The sequence below is a fragment of the Poecilia latipinna genome, unplaced genomic scaffold (assembly GCF_001443285.1).
Source record: "Poecilia latipinna isolate Pla-1442-1.1 unplaced genomic scaffold, P_latipinna-1.0 Scaffold682, whole genome shotgun sequence".
NCBI lineage: Eukaryota > Metazoa > Chordata > Actinopteri > Cyprinodontiformes > Poeciliidae > Poecilia > Poecilia latipinna.
In genome coordinates, this window is record NW_015113298.1 from 252,261 (window position 1) to 272,589 (window position 20,329).

Here is a 20,329-nt window from a genome sequence, read left to right on the forward strand (position 1 = left end):
ATTTGCAGATGTCGCCTTCCACGTTTGCACCCTTATTTCCCCCCATGCTCACTAATCTGTCTCTGCATGACACCTCCTTTCCTCCCACTTCCTGCTGCTATCAGAATGTTTTATTGTTTCAAAGCAAATTCACAAAGCAGATAGACAGATTACCTCAGGATGTCCTCAATATGAGACCTAAAATTGTTTACACTAAGAGGAAACCTTTTTGCTGCTGCCTAACAGACATGCCATAAAGCCTTGGCAAGGATCAAAAGAGGGCGTAATGTATTGATACAATTGAAATTAAATGCATGTTTTCCACACACAAGCCTTTTTTGTGTCATGGTAATGCAGCTGTGTGTCTTATTAATGTTACACTGTAAATTTATCATGTGTGTGATAGCTGGATCAGCATGGGGTCCAAACCGAGAGCTTTTGTTCTCTTTTTTTATTCTTTACTCTAAACAAGCTCCAGTGTCCCTGTTACAAATTTTTTCTGAAGTCTAAAAGTGTCAGAGAGCCAGTTACAGCTGCTGGAATACTTTCTCCTTAAGATTCTTTCACTGGTTCATTGCACAGCATGAATACCTGCTGAAAAGCTTTTCTGCCCAACATTGTGCTCCTCTTACAAGAGTCCAGCAAACAGGAAGAAGCTAATGCTGAGAACTTCCTATGTATGAGCCAGCTCCTGTGCCCACAGCACAGGAGGATCCTGCATGTGCATACGCGTATGCGTGTGTGTGTGTGTGTGTGTGTGTGTGTGTGTGTGTGCAGATGTGTGAGTGTGAGTGTGTGTAATGCTCGTCCATTCTGCTTCCTTCCCTTCAGCCTTTTTAGCCTGCGGATGCACGGCATCGTGGGAAAGTGTGATTTGCACCTCAGCGCACACTCGTCGAGGACAGATTTAAGGGGTGTTTTATGCCAGATGTGTTGCAGTGACATTTTAATAACAATTACCGTTAATGTTCTGGATTTATTGTCAGTGATGAAGAAGTCTGAGATAGTGGAGGAAAGTAAGCATCATTAGAAAGAGGAGCTCAAAACTAATTTGTTACATTTTTTATTTTTTTTTTACCTCAGCTGGCCTTTTATTGCATATAGAGAAAGTTACACACTTGGCTGTTGTGAATGGTCTGCCCCTTCCCACACACAAAGCACACTCCCTTCCTCAATCTATTATTCTAAGTCTCCCCAAAACTAAATTTACTGCGTTACTGGACAACAGTTACAGTTTTGCCTATGTGTGTACGTGTGTGATGCGTGCGTTTTGGGACATTCGAACCTTGGCTGAGCCTGTGTAGTGTGTCTCAGAGACATCTCAGGAAGAGGAAGATGAGAAGGTCAAGTGCGTAGAGGAGATAAGTTGTCAGTCTTGTTGGCCTTCTGGATCAGCTGCTTCCTGTTTACTTCTGTGTGGAGAGTGTTGTCCCATGACGATAACAAGGCGTTCACCTTTGACTCCACCGGAACAGAAGCACATCCTGCAATGGATGAAACCCTGTTCAGTGACTCAATGCATCTAATCCAAATGTAATTATGACCTGCGCACCACTCTGAAAGAAGCAACACGCCACACAGGATCACGGTGCAGCAGAAATTACCATTTCAAATCTGCATCACATAGATTTCACAAACAGCCATGTTCATAGTCCAGTGAGTCTTATTAAGGCAAGAAAGTCTAAGTTAATTTGTGTGTCAAATTTCAATCACAAGCTCTGATGTATATTTATTTGCATTTTCTGCAGCCAGACAGCACAATAATTCTGAAGGTGAAGAAAGTTTTGTTGCCTTTTTTCTTTTACAAATAAGATTTAGAAAGTGTAGCATGGCTTTGGAACGAGCTCCAACCAGCTGTCTACTACTAATTATTACAATTTGAGGAAGTGCATTTTTTCCAATATGCTATTTTAGGTGTTACGTTATATTAGGGACAATGGAATATTCAGGAACTTGCTGTCTTCAAACTATTGAAGGTCAGGAAATCAAACCCACTTTGTGTCTGAAGAATAGTCCAGACAAATTTTAAAATCGACACTAACTCTTTCAGCAGTCAATTTTGTTTTATAGTCATGGCAGAATGCAGAGACTTTTTGAGGTCGATCCTGGATTGGGAATTCTGTCCCTTCCAATTGTTCCGTTGTCTCTGACTCATTTTTTTTCCTCATTCGTTTCAGATTTTTTCCAACAAATATCTTCCTATGAGGAAGATAAGGTCCTGAGTTCACCATCAAAGCCACACACACACATATTCATGTACATAGTACTGCTGAAGAAATGTTTAAACTGGGGAGTATTTGTAAGCAGGGGATGGAAAGCTAAGACAAAAATCACATCTGTTTATACATTTAAAAACAACAGGAGTTTTAAACAATAAAAAGTTATATCTTGGTTTTAGTATCTTCACCTTTAGTAACTTTGTTGAATTGTTTTTATTATTTGGATTGGGACCGAAACCACATATTTGGGTGTCTAAAATCTCTGCCAACTCAAACACAGAGAGCAGTTCAGATGTGGTGTGTGCCTGTGTAGAGCTCAATAAATCTCACCCCCTGATCTTTATCTCCTCCAGACATCAGCTGGTCATAATCTGTGGTGGTTCTTTGCTTTTCCTGCATCTTCTACCATTTCTCTCTCCCCACTCCTGTTCCAAGTTGCTCTTTGCAGTAAGGGCAGGACCTACATCTAAGTCCAAATGGACCAGCACAACTCTCACTCAATGCCCGATTGTCAACGGTGACTAAGTTAATCAAGCTCTGTCTTTATGAAATGCTCTCATTGCTTCCTGAATACTTAGCTTGTGTCTTCTTATAATTTAGAACTACCCACTTGGGTCCTAGCTCAAGTCCTTCTCATATTAGGTCAACAATACTTATTTGGTTAATGCCCCTCTCACCTGAGTTCACTCTTGGTCCTTTTTATGTTCAGCTTCAGCTTCTTTAGAGATCGTCGTGTAATCACTGGAACCTCAGAATATAATCCACCTCTCCCACTACTCGACTTACTCCCCTTGTTGCCTGGAATCAAGTAAGACAAATCAAGTGTTGATTTGATAATTTCTTATACGTTTGAAAAATCTTTGAATCTCCCATGGCAGCCATTTGGGGGTGCCTAAACGCTTGCACATGCAAAGAACCACCTTTTTCCAGAAAAGCTCCTTGGAGCTGCTGTCTTCAGGTGAGTTTCCACCTCTCAGAGAATATCCTGCACCCCCAACACTCTAATGACACTGATATTATGGCCTTTATGTACAGGGCATAATATTTACAAATTGCAGAGCTTGCCCAAGGCAGCACTCATAAAAGAGTCACCCCTGCTTAACACGACCCCCCCGCCCCCAAGTTTAAAACACAGAAAACCAGTGGATTTTATTTTTATTTCTCAAGAGGAAATTGTTTTAGAAAGATCTATTTTTATGTTGTTGATGCCCATCACCACAGTACAGGAGGAATTGTCTTTAGGTCTTCTTTGGAGCTCTGAACAAGTATCTGATACAACTCATGTGCATCATTTAAACATAAATCATCAGTTTTGTGTTAAAGCATGTAGAGATGTTCCCTTTGTGCACTCTATCTGATCTGGGTTGCTTCATCTCCTATTAAATGGTTTGTAAATGACATGCACTCAGAGGAACTTACTTTTTAATATGTTTAGGCAGTGCAGGGGAAAAAATGATAAACAAGGTTAACTCTTGGCTCCACTCTCATAAGAACAAGAAACTGTGAAGAGATGATGTTGGTCTGTCAGAGTTTCCACTGACGGCAACTCTTCTTCTCAAAAGTATCTCACTAAACTTAATTTGAAGGTAATTGGTCTTGTCTCCTATTTTTAACTTTATTCAATGTTCAAAGTAAAAGGAAAAGATAAAGGCTGAAGGGAGTCAACACTGATCTTTATAGCCCTACATAAATTCTTATTCAGCTTTGACAGTGATGTTCAAATAAAGGATTATATTTTGATATTTTTACAAAGATGCGAAGCCGTCCTGAGTAGTGTTTTGCCCAGTAAATTCATCCTGATATTTTTTTAAGTCTCTCCAACCATAGCTTGGCAGTCTGTGAGAATAGGATATTTGCAACGCCTTCTCTGTCATCAAAACACCGGTCCTACATGACATATTTCTTCAATTATGCCTCATTTCACAGAGACAAAAAGAGCACTTCAGGTTCGAGCCAAGTCTTGAGCGTTTTCCACCAATAAGTGCATAGCCTTTTCAGCTCTGATTCAAAACAGACGGAGAGAAACTTTGGATGCTTGTAAGACATTTGTTAAATGCACACTGTAAACCAGTTTGACTGGTGAGGAAATCATAAATACTACATTTGCACAGTTCTTGGTTCAGGTACGCAACTTGGAGTTGGCAGTAGTAAAAGGTGTTTTTGGAATAAGGCCCTGGACTTTTCAAAGGTCTCTGTATGGGCTACCAGCGATTAGCTTACACAAGGGAGGTATTTTCTTATTTACAGCCATAATTCTATGTTATTGCAATTGTTTCAGTGTGCATTCCCTCAACTGGACTAAACCACAGAAGCTAAGTTTTCCAAAGAGCAGAGTGTGGCCTAGATTTTCAAATTGTTTAAAATTGTAGTTTCTAACCGCAAACAGAAAAACAAATCAGTTTCTGTTTGGTTTTTATATAGATTAGTTTCAAATCTGTGTTTTTAGACTTTTACAATAACATAATAAAACCAGAGTACAAAAAATAAATACAAAAGTTCAGAGGGAGCTGCAGTCTGACTACAAAGGTATTTTCACACCTTAAGCTTTCTTAAATTTTTACATGCTGCACATTGCAACAATTGCACACTGCTTTCAAAATCTTATGCAATGAAAGTATATAGTTTATTTCTGTAATATTTTGCAGAGATGCCTTTTGCTTCAATTCCAGCTGCAATACTTTATGATACATCTCTCTCAGGTTTGCAAATACAGAATATTTCCAATTTTTTTGCAAAATAGCTCAATCTCAGTCAGGTTCAATAAAGAGCATCTATGAACAGCAACTTTCCATAATAGTGACAGTTGAATATAAATCTAGGCAGGGTCATTCTAACACATACACTTTGATCTAAATCTGTCACAGTCTCTAATCTTTTGTTGCCTCTTACATGTTTTTCTTGCATGATTGTTTTGTATTTAGGTTGAAATTTTTGTCCAGTAACCAAATCCTGCTTTAAATTACTCCACAAATTAACCCTGACCTGTTAGCTTTATTCCTTGATCTTTGTCATGCTTTTTGGTCACTAATCTATTGAGTTAGGCTGAAGAAGAGCTGGATACATACTGATGGCTTGATTTACAATTTTAAAGGCAGTTGACCATGCTGGAATGTAATTAGGGGTATTAAGAGTAAACTTGGCAAAATTGCAACAAAACAAACTTGTTTCCAAATGTGCACAAAAAAAAGTTCAAGTGGCATCATCGCTTTGCTAATGTCCAGTGGTAAAAGATGCCGTTGCTCACATTGGCTGCCATGTTGTGTGTTGGTGATGGAGCTTAATGCAGCAGGCTGAGACATCAAGTAGTGTCGAAGACTTAATGAAAGAAAGATGATGGAAAAAAAAAAAAAACTTGCAAAAATTGGAGAACCAAGGGTGCCAGAGAAGAACAAAAATCATAAATCCAAAAAAAAAAAAGGTACAGCAGAGAACTGACAGAAAAAGACAACTAACCAAACTAACAGGAGGAACCAGTGAGGAGAGAGAGAAGAAAAGGTGTATAAGTACTGGGAGACTGAATGCTGGAACAACCTGGGCAGATTAGCTAACTGATTGCAGGTGTGAGGGAGGAGAGCAAGAGGCAGGCTGAGGAGAGAGAGAGAGAGAGAGAGAGAGAGAGAGAGAGAGAGAGAGAGGCACAGGGGACTAGGAAATGAAACTAACACTTAAGCAAAACTAAAATGTATTAGTTTAGTTTATTAGCTACTAAGAATAACAAGACACAAGAAATAAACATAATAAACTAGAATCACCAAGAAGGGATTGAACTAAAGAAAAACGGAAACAAGACCGATCAAATTAAAGTAAGAACCTAACAGGGAATAATAATGAAACTAGAATCAAACTCAAAAACAATCTAAGATCCAAACAACTGACATAAAGGACTTTGTATTTTAAGAGGCTTTTAGATAAACAGAACTGGTGCAATGTGGTTATGCTGATGTTTTCTTTTGTTTCAGATAATTCTTCATAAGAAAACAGACATGATGTACTTTTTGAGTGCTTTAGGGAATGCTTAACCATTTCTTAGCTCACTCTGTGAAGTTTAGCTTTAGATATTAATGGTTACATTAATTATTTAAACCAACATTTTTGACTGCTAGACAACAGCTTTATTTTCTTATGTGCAGGTCATTCAAAGTGATCTGTAAACCTGATAGCCGTGGAATAAGCAATGCTTACAACATAGCTTTCATCTGGCAACTTTCTCTCATTGTTTGTGTTTTTGATTGCTACTAGTCCTTTTTTCTGAAACTAATTGCTGTTTTTCTTTTTTTCATTTTCCATAGAGTTCTGGCTTAATACTTTCCTCTGAAATGTCTCTTCCCCGTGCTCAGCCAGACTTTTTCATTTTGGTGAAGTGTGTCGAGGGGCTGGATGTAGGGATTTGGGAATACTGAAGTTGTGGTGAAGGGGGCTCACTTGTCACTCTTCCAGGCAACCACTGTTTAATTCTCAAATTTTCCATGCATTAGGCTAATAAGTAAGTACTGCTCTGTTCATACTCTCGCACTCAAATTCACTATGAGTAAGTTCTCCATCTTTCCCACCCCGATGTGTGCCTGGCTTATTTGGGGACTGACTGGTCACTGTGTTTCCCATCATTCTCTGAACACACAGATAGACCTAGATGAAAAGGCAAGGTAGTGTGCTCGCAGCTGCGACCAGAAAATCTGCTGCACTGCTTAGGATACCCACCGGCTGTCCACATCACAGAGACCACAGGTTTCTGAGCTCTGTAATCACAGCTCACGGGCCTATTTTAGTGCAATCTGACTATGGATTAGGCAGAAAATTGCCAGGGATAGCAAATGTTTCCATGGAGAGGTTGGAAGTTCCTTGTAAGAAATAATAAACAGATTCAGATCAGACATGGGCGCCTGGGAACGGTGGCAGCTAGAGGAGTTTGTTGTCTGTGTCTGACAAATTAGTTTAAAAAGTAGAAAAAGGAGATTTTAAATAAAACATAATGTTGCAAATCTATTAAAAGTGATTTTTTTTGTGTGTGTCTTTTCTTCATATGCAGATTTAATCACAACCACTTGAGCTTGTTTAACTTAAATCTTCTTCCTCAAATGCTATTAATCAGTTGGGTGTAATGACAAGGCTGACATCACCGTAAATGTTTGTACTCCGTCAAGCTCACACATGTGTGTTGGGGGCCCAGAAAGTTGTTTTAAATCTTCCCAGAGCTGAATTAATGACAGAGGCTTGCGGTTGCAACTGTCACTAAAGTCAAGTCAACCCAATAATTATCCCCTTTAATGAATAAAAATATGGAAACTGTTCTGTCCTGAACACTCAATCATGTGTTGAAACCATGTGACTCCCATCAGCTAAAGAGTGCTGAGAGTAATCAGCCTTACATGTGAACAAATAGCAGAGAAAGACACGGGGCCACAAATGGGCCATCATTCAGAGCATCAGGTAAATAAGCTAGGACAATCCACACACACACACACACACACACACGCAAACAGAAAAACAAAACAAAAAAAAACAGCTAAAACCTTAATGATTTGAAATACCAGTTGAAACTTCCATTACTGGGTTTTGCTTATCTTTTAAAAAGTAAGTCTTTCTGCCACACATCACATTACAATGTGCTACAAATCATATGTCTATCTCTTGCACGTTTTCGCTATCAAGCCATGGCTTTAACAAGTCAATACTCTCCAGGTCTCCAGTTCTGGGCATTCTCAAGTCAGTCCCAAACCAGGAGGGACATGCTTAGCTGATGTCTCATCCCAATGGGATGTACCCACAAAACCTTCCCAGGGTGGTGTGGAGGAGGAAGGCTCAAATGCATATTTCCTCTCAGCTAACTCCTTTTGATGTGGAGGAGAAGCAACTCTACGCTGAACTTACCCCCAGAAGATGGAGCTCATCACTCTGTCCGTAAACCTGCAACAGATCACTACACAGGAAGCTGATTTCAGCTGCCTGAATCATCTTGCCCGACTCTGTTTGATATTTTCTCCAACCTCCTCAGGAGTCTCTTCCAGGAGTTCAGTTGCTATTGAGACACAGCACACCCAGTACTTACAGCACTTCATGTTGTTCACATTTTATGGTACAACCTGTTTTCAAATTTCCTCAAAATTCTACATACATATACTTTTGTTATGACAATGCATTTGTTTTTCTTTTTATGAGTGCTTTGCAAATTTTTTCAGAATAGGAAACCAAGAATTACATTTATGTAAGTAAAAAGAGAAGCACTGCGAGAACGTTTTGGATGCATTTTATCCCTGGAAAATATCAACAAACAAACAAACAAAAGGCACCAGCTCAAACTTTATGGTGAGCCCATGCCGTGCAAGCTCGAAAATACCAACGGAACCACATCATGTGTAAAAAGGAAAGATTAAAAACCCTGAGTTTTGCAAACTAGTCACCCTCCTTTTCATCACAACACATTAACATCCAGTTCATGACAACTATAAACTAGATGGCTGGCAAGTGGAAACCCTCCAACCCACTGGAGGGATATGGTGGAAGTGACAAGAATATGTAGCTCTATATTTGGATATACAAGGACCCACCAATCCCTACAAAATACCATGTGGGTTTCGTCGTAAGCCTCCTTCAAATCCACAAAACTTTTGCGGACCAGACAACAATTCTACCAGAGCAAAGATCTGCTCAACCGTTTCATGGCCAGGACTGAATCCAAGGTTCCACGATCGATTCGACCCTCCTTTAGAAATCAGAGAAAATGTATTTCAACAATAACACAAAAGAACTTGCATTTATTTCTATATTTTTTTTCTCCTCCCATTTTGTACTGACATAAGATGAATCCATTCTGTGTGCTTCTTTGCTCCCAGCTTTGCATGAAAACATGTCAGTAATCCTTTCATACATTTTGAAAAAGCAGATCTTGTAAGCATATGAAGCCTGTATGCAGATGGTATGTAAATCATGCCAAAAAGAAATAATCTGCCCTGGCTCCACCACTGATACTGGTGTAAATTATAGAAGGAATAACATCACCGTGGAATGATTTATCCCAGCAGCAACTGGGTCAGCAGTAAGAGACAGTACATTAAGTTTCTCTCATGAGGTCATCCAGGGAGTTTATTCTTGTTACTGATAAACTTCCAGAAAAAAAGTCTCATAGCTGGATTCATAAAGAAGCATCTTCTTTTCCATTGAATAAAATTCAAAGTTTATTCCAGCTCTTTAATTGATCCTTTGAAAGTAGATTAGAGTTTTGACACTGAAACTAACATTCACTGAAAACTACATCCAAATGGTTTCTTCAGATCTGATATTTCTCCCAGACTGGTCATAAAATTCAAAATAACATGTTGGTTGTGAACCTTCTCGTAAGCCAGCGATGAGTGTTGGGGTTTCCCACCCATTGCTTTGACTTTTTATTCGGCACTAAAGCAGAACAGCACACTCTCACCTGTTCTCCAAATGATTAATTTCCTGGACATCAGAGACTGTTAGCAACAAAGACAGGAAAAAAGAGTTTGAAAACAGGCAGCTTTGATAGTCAAGAGCTCATTGTGCTAAATGCTAAGAGTTCTGTGAGTGTGTGTGTGTGTGTGTGTGTGTGAGTTTCAAAGTAAATATGGGTGCCATGTGGGGGTTGAAGGTGTAAGAGAAAGCCTAGCAGGCTTCTCATTTGTAGACCATTAGAACCCACTGCTAAAGGCACATGGTACTTTGAAGAGTGTTCAGGCACCTCACACTGTGTTCCAGGTGTTCAGAGTGACCATAAAAAGACACCAAACACAGGACTTCTTGTTCGCACTTATGAAGCAGTGCAATGGCAACTCAACTTTCAACGTGCACCCGTTCTAATTCTATATGAAACACTTTCCTGACTCACAGGTTTCATTTATCGGGATTTGGACTGCAGTTTCATAAAGATGGTGATGAGCTGGGATTTTATGAGACCCTTCATATGGTTTGTGGTTTGGCTCAGTCTTCTTTTGAGTTTGCCCTTCTGTCACATTGCTGAACATGGCAGCATTGTTTTGCTTTGAATAATGCAAAAAAAAAAAGGCTTCCTTTTCATGTGGTGTCTCTCCGAGGCATGTTTGGTAGCCTACATCTAATTATGCATTTTATTCCTAAGAATATTCGTTACACATTCAGAGGTAATAACTAAACTCTAAATGACTAACCTATACAGCTTGAGATTAATTGAAACTGGGCTTTTTGGTTTCTTCAACAGTGGATTCCTTTTTTGCTGCTCTTTTGCAAATGTAAGATAGGTGGAAAATTAATAGACGTCAACAAATTTCTCCACCTGAGCTGTGGACCACAGCAATTCTTCCAGAATTACAAATCAGTCTCTTGGTTGCTTTTCTTATTAATGTTCTGCCTAAACTATCAGTCTATGTGCATAGCCTTTTGGAACATTTGAACTTGTGCCATGTGCTTTCTTTTTCTTAATTTTGGATTGAAACAGGGCTCTCGGAAATGTTAAAAGTTTCGTATGTTGCATTATAACTTAATACTCCTTTAAACATTCTGGCCTGTCTGTTTGTGTTTCTTGGTCTCCATGATGTTGTTTGCTCATTAATCTTCTTTAATACTCATTTTGTTTCTTCATAATTATGTGCTACCTTGTGTCTGACTATCACAAATTCTCGACAAAACACATTAAGGTTTCACTCTACAAACAGGACTCAGTGGACTTCTTTTAAAACTGTTTCGCCATTGTGTTATATAAAAACACAAAACCAAAACGTACCCTGTGTTGTCGATGCTTGTAGCGTGCATTCTTTTGTTTGCGTGTAAATGCTAATATAGATAATTTTGTTGTTGTTTTCTGGAACAGTTTCTTCTGCACATCTATCTGTTGTGTGAGAGAGTCTAATTTGAAGCTGATTTCGCAGAGCAAATCTAACCCAGCCAAAAACCCTGATCAGTCCCAGGCAACAGAGATGTTTTAAAGTGATTTTACTTCCCAGGTGGTTTTCATTTGAACGACAGCATCATCTTTAGTCTTGTCTCCTGAATTTTTCTGGATTCTGTACTTGGATACAACTATTTTTTTTTGTAGGTAGAAACCCCTGCATCCCTATTTATTCCCTCTGAACTACATTCTTTCAACCTCAAGTCTTTTGACCTCATTATGATGACAGAATAAAAACATTTGTTTCACAATTTAGCATTTTTGGGTCATTTCAAATAGAAACACACTATGTAGGTCCAGCAAGGTACTTACAGTATCACACAAAAGTGAGTACATGCCTCACATTTTTGTGATTATGTCTGTTCTTGGGACAACGAAGAAGACATTACACTTTGATATGATATAAAGTTGTCAATGTACAACTTATGTAGCAGTGTAAATTTGCTATCACCTTAAAATACATCACCACATAGCCATTAATGTGTAAACCGCTGAGTACACCCAAGAGGGAGAATGTCCAAGTTGTGCCCATTTAGCCATTTTCCTTCCCCTGGTGCTACAAGGTGTTATGTGTGATTCCTCCCAGAGCAGAACTCTCCACGGTCGACCAAAGAAGTTGAGTGCAGGAGCACAGAATCATATCCAGAGATTATGTCTTGAAAAGAATAAAGAAAAAAAGAACATTATAAATTCTACATTTTTCACCCACACACTGTAAAATGGGATGCATTAAAAGCAATACATATTTGTCCCGTTACAAATATGTGAGAAAAAAAACTACACGTATTTCATTTGATCATAGTTTGACCCTTGTATTGTGACTTGCTTTTTTGCGTGTTAACATACAAGTCAAGATAGAAATCAATATGGCAACAGCTCCAGAGAGCAGGATGTCCTTTCTACTACTGACCTCAAGCAGACCTCTATACCCATTGTATTTGCCTGCTACTCCTTGCAGTAGACATGCGTGAGAAAGTGTTAGCTTTTTAAAATTCTCAAAGCACAGGGAGTAAATTACAAAATCCCTGTTTCAGTTTTGTCCCTGGACCTGGTGTATGCGTTGAATGACCGTTTGGCACCTTTTTTTGTTTTTTGTTTATTTGTTTGTTTTAACCTTCTTAAAAGCAGACAGGAATAGGAGACCTCACAATGACCTTATTGCTGTTTAGTACCGTTGCAGTCTGCTAAGCATGTCCTCTGAATTATTTTAAAGGTTATTTGCTTACATAAATCAGCATTCCGTGAGATCTACTGTTTTTCGTGTTTTAGCTGCAACAGCTGAATCAAATAATTGAATTACTTATTCAGCAAGCCAACAAGTTTGGCAAAGGCCTGGTGATGAGCCATTCATCTGATTTAGCTGTGTTGGACTAGGATCACATCTAAAACCTGCAGGGCAGGACCAGGGTTGGAGACCTTTGGCTTAGACCAATGCCAAGTCACATAGTGAGAGGAAATATGTCCTTAATGTGTTGAATACAAATAATCTACTTTTTATGACTTGTTCGGCTAACATTTCATATTTCCGACTTAAGAATAATGTTTTCCTGCTCCTATCTGAGCAATAGGAATCATTACAGTATGCTTAAGTGGCCAGTTATAGCTAGGACGCATATTTCTCTAACTCTGTTTTTACACACATTCCAAAATGATTTAGAAGTTTGCTGACCATAGTGGGAGTGGTCACTCACGCTCTAACTGAAAGGAAATATTTCATCAACCCTATTGAAATTTTGTCCATAAATCACACAAAACAATGGCGTACCAGATCCTCTAGATCTGGTTCAGAGAGAAGGAGGTACATAAAGCTGAAGATTTTCTGTTTAGAGATTGAGAACACTGATTATAGAAAACTGAAACCATTGTGAAGATGACAGGCAAAAAAAAGAAAAGAAAATGCCCAAATCTTCAACTTTTTATCTTGTAGTGATGTAGAATGATAAGGAAATTAGAATATTTAATAATGTACTGTTTCATATGGGTTTTAATCCAATATGTTTTGCTGTTGGTTTTCAATTTTATGCCGTTCTTACTGCAGAGAGACTCCCACCGTGGTCAAAGAAAGGGTTAACCACCACATCTCTTCTTATTTCATTACAAGATGTATCATAAAAATCAAATCTGATAGCAAGACAATGAAGTTCAGATCCTCTGAGTCATATAGGTTCAGTTTCTGAAACGGTAACATATGTTGCATCCTGAAATGCAAGCTTTGTAAGCTGCTTCTTATTAAGCTGATGCAGTTTAGGTAAATGGAGGAAACAACAACAGATTTTTGAGAAAATGTGTTTATTCTGAAAATGTTTGATCTGTTGTATCTATTAAAAGTTATAAGTTTAGTTCTTGTGTCTCTTTAGATTATCTAGTTATCTCATGCCATTTGATCGGCTGTTGCAATAAAATGTGTTGCTTAATGCATCTGGTTTGAGGTTTGCTGCTTTTGGCTGTGCCTGGAATCTATTCTTGTTGGCAAAGTTGGCCAGTTTAAGGAATAAAAAAGTTGAGTTTTTAGTTATTTCTCAGCTAAAGCTGAAGTAGGTAAGTTATATAAACAAGATTTTGACATGTTTGTTTAAACTGTTACTATTTCCTATTAGTATATGAGGCAGAAAATCTGTGGAAAAATTTTTTAAAATTCAAGCTCCTCCTGGTCCTAAAGCCATAAATAGAAATACACTACTCAATCAGAAACAACCATGCAGCGCCAGGAGGAACGTCTTGGAGCTGTCAATCACTCTTCTATAGGTACACGCTGCTCTACCCTGCTTTCTCCTGTGCAACAGCTCCTTCTGTATTTGCTTTCAGGCTTTAATTGCTTATGTGTTCATGACTCAAGACTGGCACGGTTTGATAGATTTGACCAGTGGTTTTACTCTCAGTTAAATACCAGCTGCCTCATGTTTAGTTTGGCAAAATCAACACAAACTGAATACTAAATTTATATCGAACTGGAAGTGTTTCAAAACGAGTGACTCTGTGGGCATTGAAGAGGAACATAAATGCGACTCGTTATGGTAAACTGTTATGGCTCCTACAACATAGATGAATGACGAGTGATGATGAAAGACATATTTATCTAGATGGCAAAAAGTAGCGAAACATTAAAGCTGGGCAGGGCTGATAAACTGTCTACATAAAAGTAATAGTTTGAAGATATTTTTAACAGTTTTAATCTAAACAAATACATATCCTTTAGTTAAGTACTTCTAAATATATATTCTGTAGCCAAGTAAAAGATGACATGCATCTCTCCTTATGTTCAAATGCTTTATTTCAAGTCAGATGCGTTGTCGTGCTTGAAATGCATATGTTCATGTCTACTTAGCATATGTTGATTCACCAACAAAGCTGACATCAATCACCAGCAGACACGAGAAAGATGTTATCGCTGTTGCAGTAGACACAAATAATTCTGGAATAACAGCTGGCTTGAGATCAGGCTAAAACGGCCCACAGGACTCTGTGTCCCGAAACATTCCGTGTAGAAGCCTGAATTACAAGGACTCACACACTCCACAAGGTTTCTGTCCCATACAGATGACAGGCTCAGGCATATTTCTGAGGATTCTTTTCAGCTGCAAGTTTTCCTCTTTTATTGGGGAGGAAGAGAATAAAAGGGAGGATGCCCTTGGACCGCAAGGACAGTAAATTCGAAACTATGTTTTGTTACCCTTGTCATCTCAACTCTAGCGCATAAATTTGTTTTCAAGCTTTGTATACAGAAGCTAAAATGTCACATGCACATAGAAAAGAAAAACAAATATCGGATGATGTAGAAAGATGAATGGAATAAGATGTTTACTAAGAGTTTCCCCTTTTTCATTTGTTTTTACAACACAATTAAAATTAAGTGACACCAACATTTGGATTGGTGCCATGATCAGTTTTACTAAATATCTAATTGTTCAGCTATTTTCTTTTTGAGAGATCTAGTTCAGACTAATTATAAATTTCAGATTCACAGCTTTTTTTGTTCTCCTATACCTTTTTGGTTGAATGTAATTGGTAACTGCAATAATTGATGTGATTTTGGGAGTGATCAGAGGGTGTGAGGCTGTAATGTTGTCACCCTATTTTAATCCTCTATTTTTTACTGTCTTCACTTGTGAGCAGCGTTGTCCTGGCAAAAGCATCAACAACTAAAATATTTTCCTTTTCCACAAGCTGTACCATGAGCCACAAGCATACAGTGTTCTTTTTACTGCTTCAAATGTCCAGAGAAATTATCTCCAGAGTTGTGTGAGGCCTGGTAAGATGTTCATTTGCAAATATCTTCTACTGAATTTTGAGGTGAGAATATGGTAAATCCTTTCCTGTTATAATTTTCTGAAGATCATATTTGTGCAGGTGCCTTACCTCATGCTCTTAAAACTGAGGTTTTGGTTTGCATTTCTACCAAATTTATGAGCGGTTTTCTCAACATTTTCTAGGTTTTCAGACCATAATTTGGCCTCCTCCACTGTTTTCTGTCAAATTCAGTCATTACGGGGGAATTCTCAGGACAATAAAGCCATCACGCCAAATATTTGCAAAAAGAGCTAATGACAGGTGAACAATAGGGGAGTGATTGACAAGCAGCAGGGTTGAGAGAGAAGTGAAACTACAGAAGTGCACAGTGGAGCAGATTTTGGGAAATAATATTAGAGGTACAGATAATCAGGAAACACTATGTGGCAATATTCTCCAACATCTTCAACAAATTTAATGGGACTGTTATTAACTTTTTAAAGCTTTCATTTGCTTTGATTAGAATTTTTTACATTTTTCTTATGTGATGGTTTGTTGTGTTTAAAGTGTAAGTATTTTTGTAGTATTTGGTGTTTTTGATGTGTCCTGTGTTTGTTTGGCTGTTAGAAATTTTAAACTCGGCTTTCTTTACTGAGACATTGTCTCATGTTTGGTTTCAGGAATACAAAAAAAAACAACATCTCAAATAACTGTCTTCATTAAAACCTGGTACGCATGGATTACTTGACTCTGTTGGGCAGAAAGGCCTCTGCTAATTCAGACAGATGAAAACAAAACATTGATATTTCAGGGGTCACTGACGGAGTGGGGTTTCAAACTGAGGATTGTTGGTTTGTGGCTTTTAAAGTTGATACAGTGCTCAGGGAAATGCTCTTGACATGTTTCCTTTGAGCTGCAGGGGTGTCTTGTGTTGCAAATAAAACAAATTAACTTTTTACTGTTGTCTGAGTAACACTAGCTAAAATCAACAATGTCTAACTGTATTAGGAAATTATTGAGCCTCCTGCAGTCACGTGTGATGTAATAGGATTGGGCCGATTGGGTTTGTGGTCTGGACTTTGTAGGAAAGCCACAGATATCATTAAGGTATCAACAGAGGACTTCAAAGAGTGACCAACAGCAAAATGTAGCTTTCAAAGGTTTACATTTCTAGTTACAGATATGAAGCATGGACATGCGTCAACATTTTTTCGAATGAAGCAAAAGAGAGAGAAAAAAATTCAGGAGTGATTCATGGATTGTGGACAGCCACTGGAGTTTGCGCCTCCAGAGCCACCACACAAAGACGTGTCCAAGACATTTCTTGCGGTAAGTCACTCAGAAAACAGAAACGTCAAAAGTGGGAAAAGAATGTAACTTTTGCTTATTGGTCCAAAGCCCTGTTTATGATAAACGTAAGTTTTCCATTTCATCTTGAATTGCAGATGTCAGATTCTGAAGGAAATGTTGAGAGGGACAAAATCAAAGCTGCTTGCAGACCAGAGAGAAATTTCCACCATCTGAGATTATTTCTGGAGCTATGCCATGTGCTGGTGTTGATCAAGTGAGTTTTAATAAACTATACAAATAAACTTGACTTGACAGCCTCTAATGTGCTTGGTTTTCTGGTAAATTAACCTAGCCTGACCTAAACCATACGGAGAATCTGTTGCCAGTGGAAAGGTGGAAAGTAAGAGATACCAGGACCAGAACTGAGGATCAGAACAAAGAACTGATATCTAAATGAATGAACTGCAGAAGGAAATATTGCAAACATCCAACTTGGCCAACAGTAACCAGGATCATAGCAAAGAAGAACAGCAATGGTTGTGTTAGACCAGATCAGATAAATACAGATGTTACTGTTCCCTTACAGATTTCCACATGCATGCTGGCTAAATGACTGCTGGCACAGTTAAACAAAGAGTTTTTTTTTACTAGCCTTGTGGTTTCTCTAATGTCAAGTTAAGCTGGAGAGGTTCTGATTTGACCACAGATATACCTCTTTTAGGACAGCATGTGTGCTTCTTTAACGGCACGCCCCAACCAAACGCAATCAGCATGATCTTACCTAAGACACACATTGCTGTTTATATGCCCAAAGAGACAATAAAACCTTTACAAAGAAAAAAAAAAAAAAAAGGAAAGACATGGATTAGGTTAATCAATTTAGAAACTAAAAGGTGAGACAAAAATATACATGGTGATAATAACAGGAAAATGTCATGGCTGAAATCCTGCACAAACAATCCTCATGTATCACACTCCTCTCCTTTCCAATCTTCTGTGATTATCAGGCTCTGATGTCTCCCCCTGTCAGGAGCAGCAGGTTGATTAAACCAGTGTGCTGAAGCAGAACCAGGCTGCGTATTGATTGGCACAGTGACCTTTTATCTGCCACAGTTCCACACATGTGGGGGGTTGCCTGTCTTGAAAGGCTTGGGCTCAGCAGCAGGAGACATTGCTAAAGACAGGAGTGCTGCTGTGCACAAATGACATTCATAGCTTTCAGACACTGTAGTGGTCTCAGCATTGTGAGCCACCCCCTTCAGTGTCGCTCCTCTGACCATTGCTAAGATGATAATCAATATAAATTGCTTTCTTTGAGGTAGCACCAACTCTTCTCTTGAAAACAAATGCATTTGTGATGGTTGATAAAAATACATATCTTATTTTTATCGTATATCGGCAATACAAGAATATCGTATTGCCTTCTTTAACCAAAAAGAGCAGATTCACATATTGTATAGTATTGGATCTAAACATGTGAGTCTTGAGAGGGACAATCATAGTAAGAAGTAAGTAACATAGATTCCAAAAAAGCACGATAAAGGACAAAAAAGGTCTTTCAGTATGAATAAATAAAAAATTCAATCAATGCTGCACCATAGCACAACTGTTAGCACTGTTTCCTCACAGCAAGAAGTCAAGCTCAAATACCAGCTAGGGGCCTTTCACCCTGTGTGTGCATAAGTTTTCTTTCAGTCCAAGAACATAACATTTAAGATAATTAGTCTCTCAGAAAATTACCCTTATAAATGAAATGAGTGTGTTTGTCCTGCGTGAATTGGCAGTCTGTCCAAGTTTAACCCCATCGTTCACTTCATGCTTTCTGGAGATGTGAACAATGGATGGAGAAGGAAAATGTTGCTGCCAATAATCTTTGTTTCCCCTGTAAATAATCCTTGGATTATGTGTAAATAACTGCCTTATAGAAACACGACAATAGTTAAAGGTTCATAAAGTAGTGCTTGAAGATAAAAATATTTTTGAGATGAGAAATTTTGAGACAATAAAACATGTGCTTCAGTCTGTGGCCATCTTGGACTCCTGGCCCATCCCTGCAGCTAAACTTTTGGATTTTGAAATATTTTTAGTGAGATGACAAGTAATTGAAAAGTGAAAAGAGACAATGAGGATCTGCAGTTTGTGTGTCAGTATTGGAGGTTGAAGATCTACATTTGAAATGTTCGAAGAAGACAGTCAATCCTTCTCCAGTGGAGACGAGAAAAGAAAATGAGGAGCATGTGAAGTAGATAGCTATAAGTACCGGTGGGGGAATAAAGAAACAGACATTATTGGCAGTAAAGACAGGGGAAAGACATCTGTAGAAGGAGTGGCAACCGCATGAAGCCATGGGATCCAGATGGGAAAGGAAAGGGGTAGGCAAATAGGATTATCTCAATAATATAAATCGATAAATCAGAGAAGACAAAAAGCCATGCAATGCGGCTTATGGGAAAGATGAAAACCAAACGCAAAAAAATGTGAGGACTGTTTAGCTCACAAAACCTGACATCGATCCAGTTAAAGAAAAACATGAGTCGGTTGTAAAACTAAACCATTCAAACAGGCACGGAAACACACAGCGAGCAAAGGTTGATCAGGGCAATTAGTTTATTATGTCTATTGCCTATACCAGGCCTGTTAGCATGAGAAGACTAATACAACAGCATTATCTGTTAAAAAAAAAAGAAAAGGAGGGAGGGAGAGACAGAGAAAATGGCTGCCCTCCAACTACTGGTTTTTGTCCCTGGCCTTCTCTCTATTCTGGGACTGTCTATGTGGCACAAAGCTGCACTTGTGGCATTGTTTCCACCTGATTCAAACCTCATGTTGAGCCTTTCACTAGCTACATAGTTTATGTGCCTGTTTTAATTTTCATTCTTTTTAGATTCTCCAGTCCCACATTTGATCCTCAGTATAAATTAATGGAGGGAGATTGTTTAAAAGAATAGACTTTGGATTTTAAATCTCAGGTGAAAGAGATTGAAAATCCCAAGAAATCCTGGAGAAATTAACTTAATGCCATTTGATGATGGCATTACGTTAATTAGGAGCAGCTTCCTGGCGTAACGACACCTCCATTCACGTCAAGGTAACATAAGCTAATGATACAGTAATACGGTGACTAAACAGTTGTTTGCTCTTAATTTTGGGGAAAAGAAATCTGAATTTACGAAGCATGTGAGGTTTTGATCATATATCCAGCAATACCTAATCTGCGCCAGCAGGTGAAGATAACGTCAGCAATAACCATGTCAAGATTACAGTGAAGAAAAGGATAACTTGAGGACAACTAAAGAAGTGCCAGGTCAAAGATTATCATTAAAAAAATTGTAGCTCATGCTTACCCTTTCCTTGTCATTAAGTTTTTGACTTCCATTCAATGTTTATTTGACACCAAGTAAGCACAGATGTGGAATAACTCATATAAAATACTTCTTTAAGGTTGTGGTTTCTAGCACAAAAAGTCAAATATAATGTTTATATTTATAGTAAAACAAGGTTTAAAAAAATCTCCACTTAAAAAGGGATTTACTTTTTTTTCCCACTTTTTCAAAATCAATGTTTGGATATTGCAGCTGTCTGCTCCCAAACAGCTCCAAGTAAATACTCAAAGGTTACTTGGTGTACCGTCACCAACATAGGTTCTTATTAAAGCCAACAATGGTCTATTTGGTTTAAATTTGCTATACAATAGATTGTATTCTTCAACTGACCATCAAACCAGATATAAAAGCTG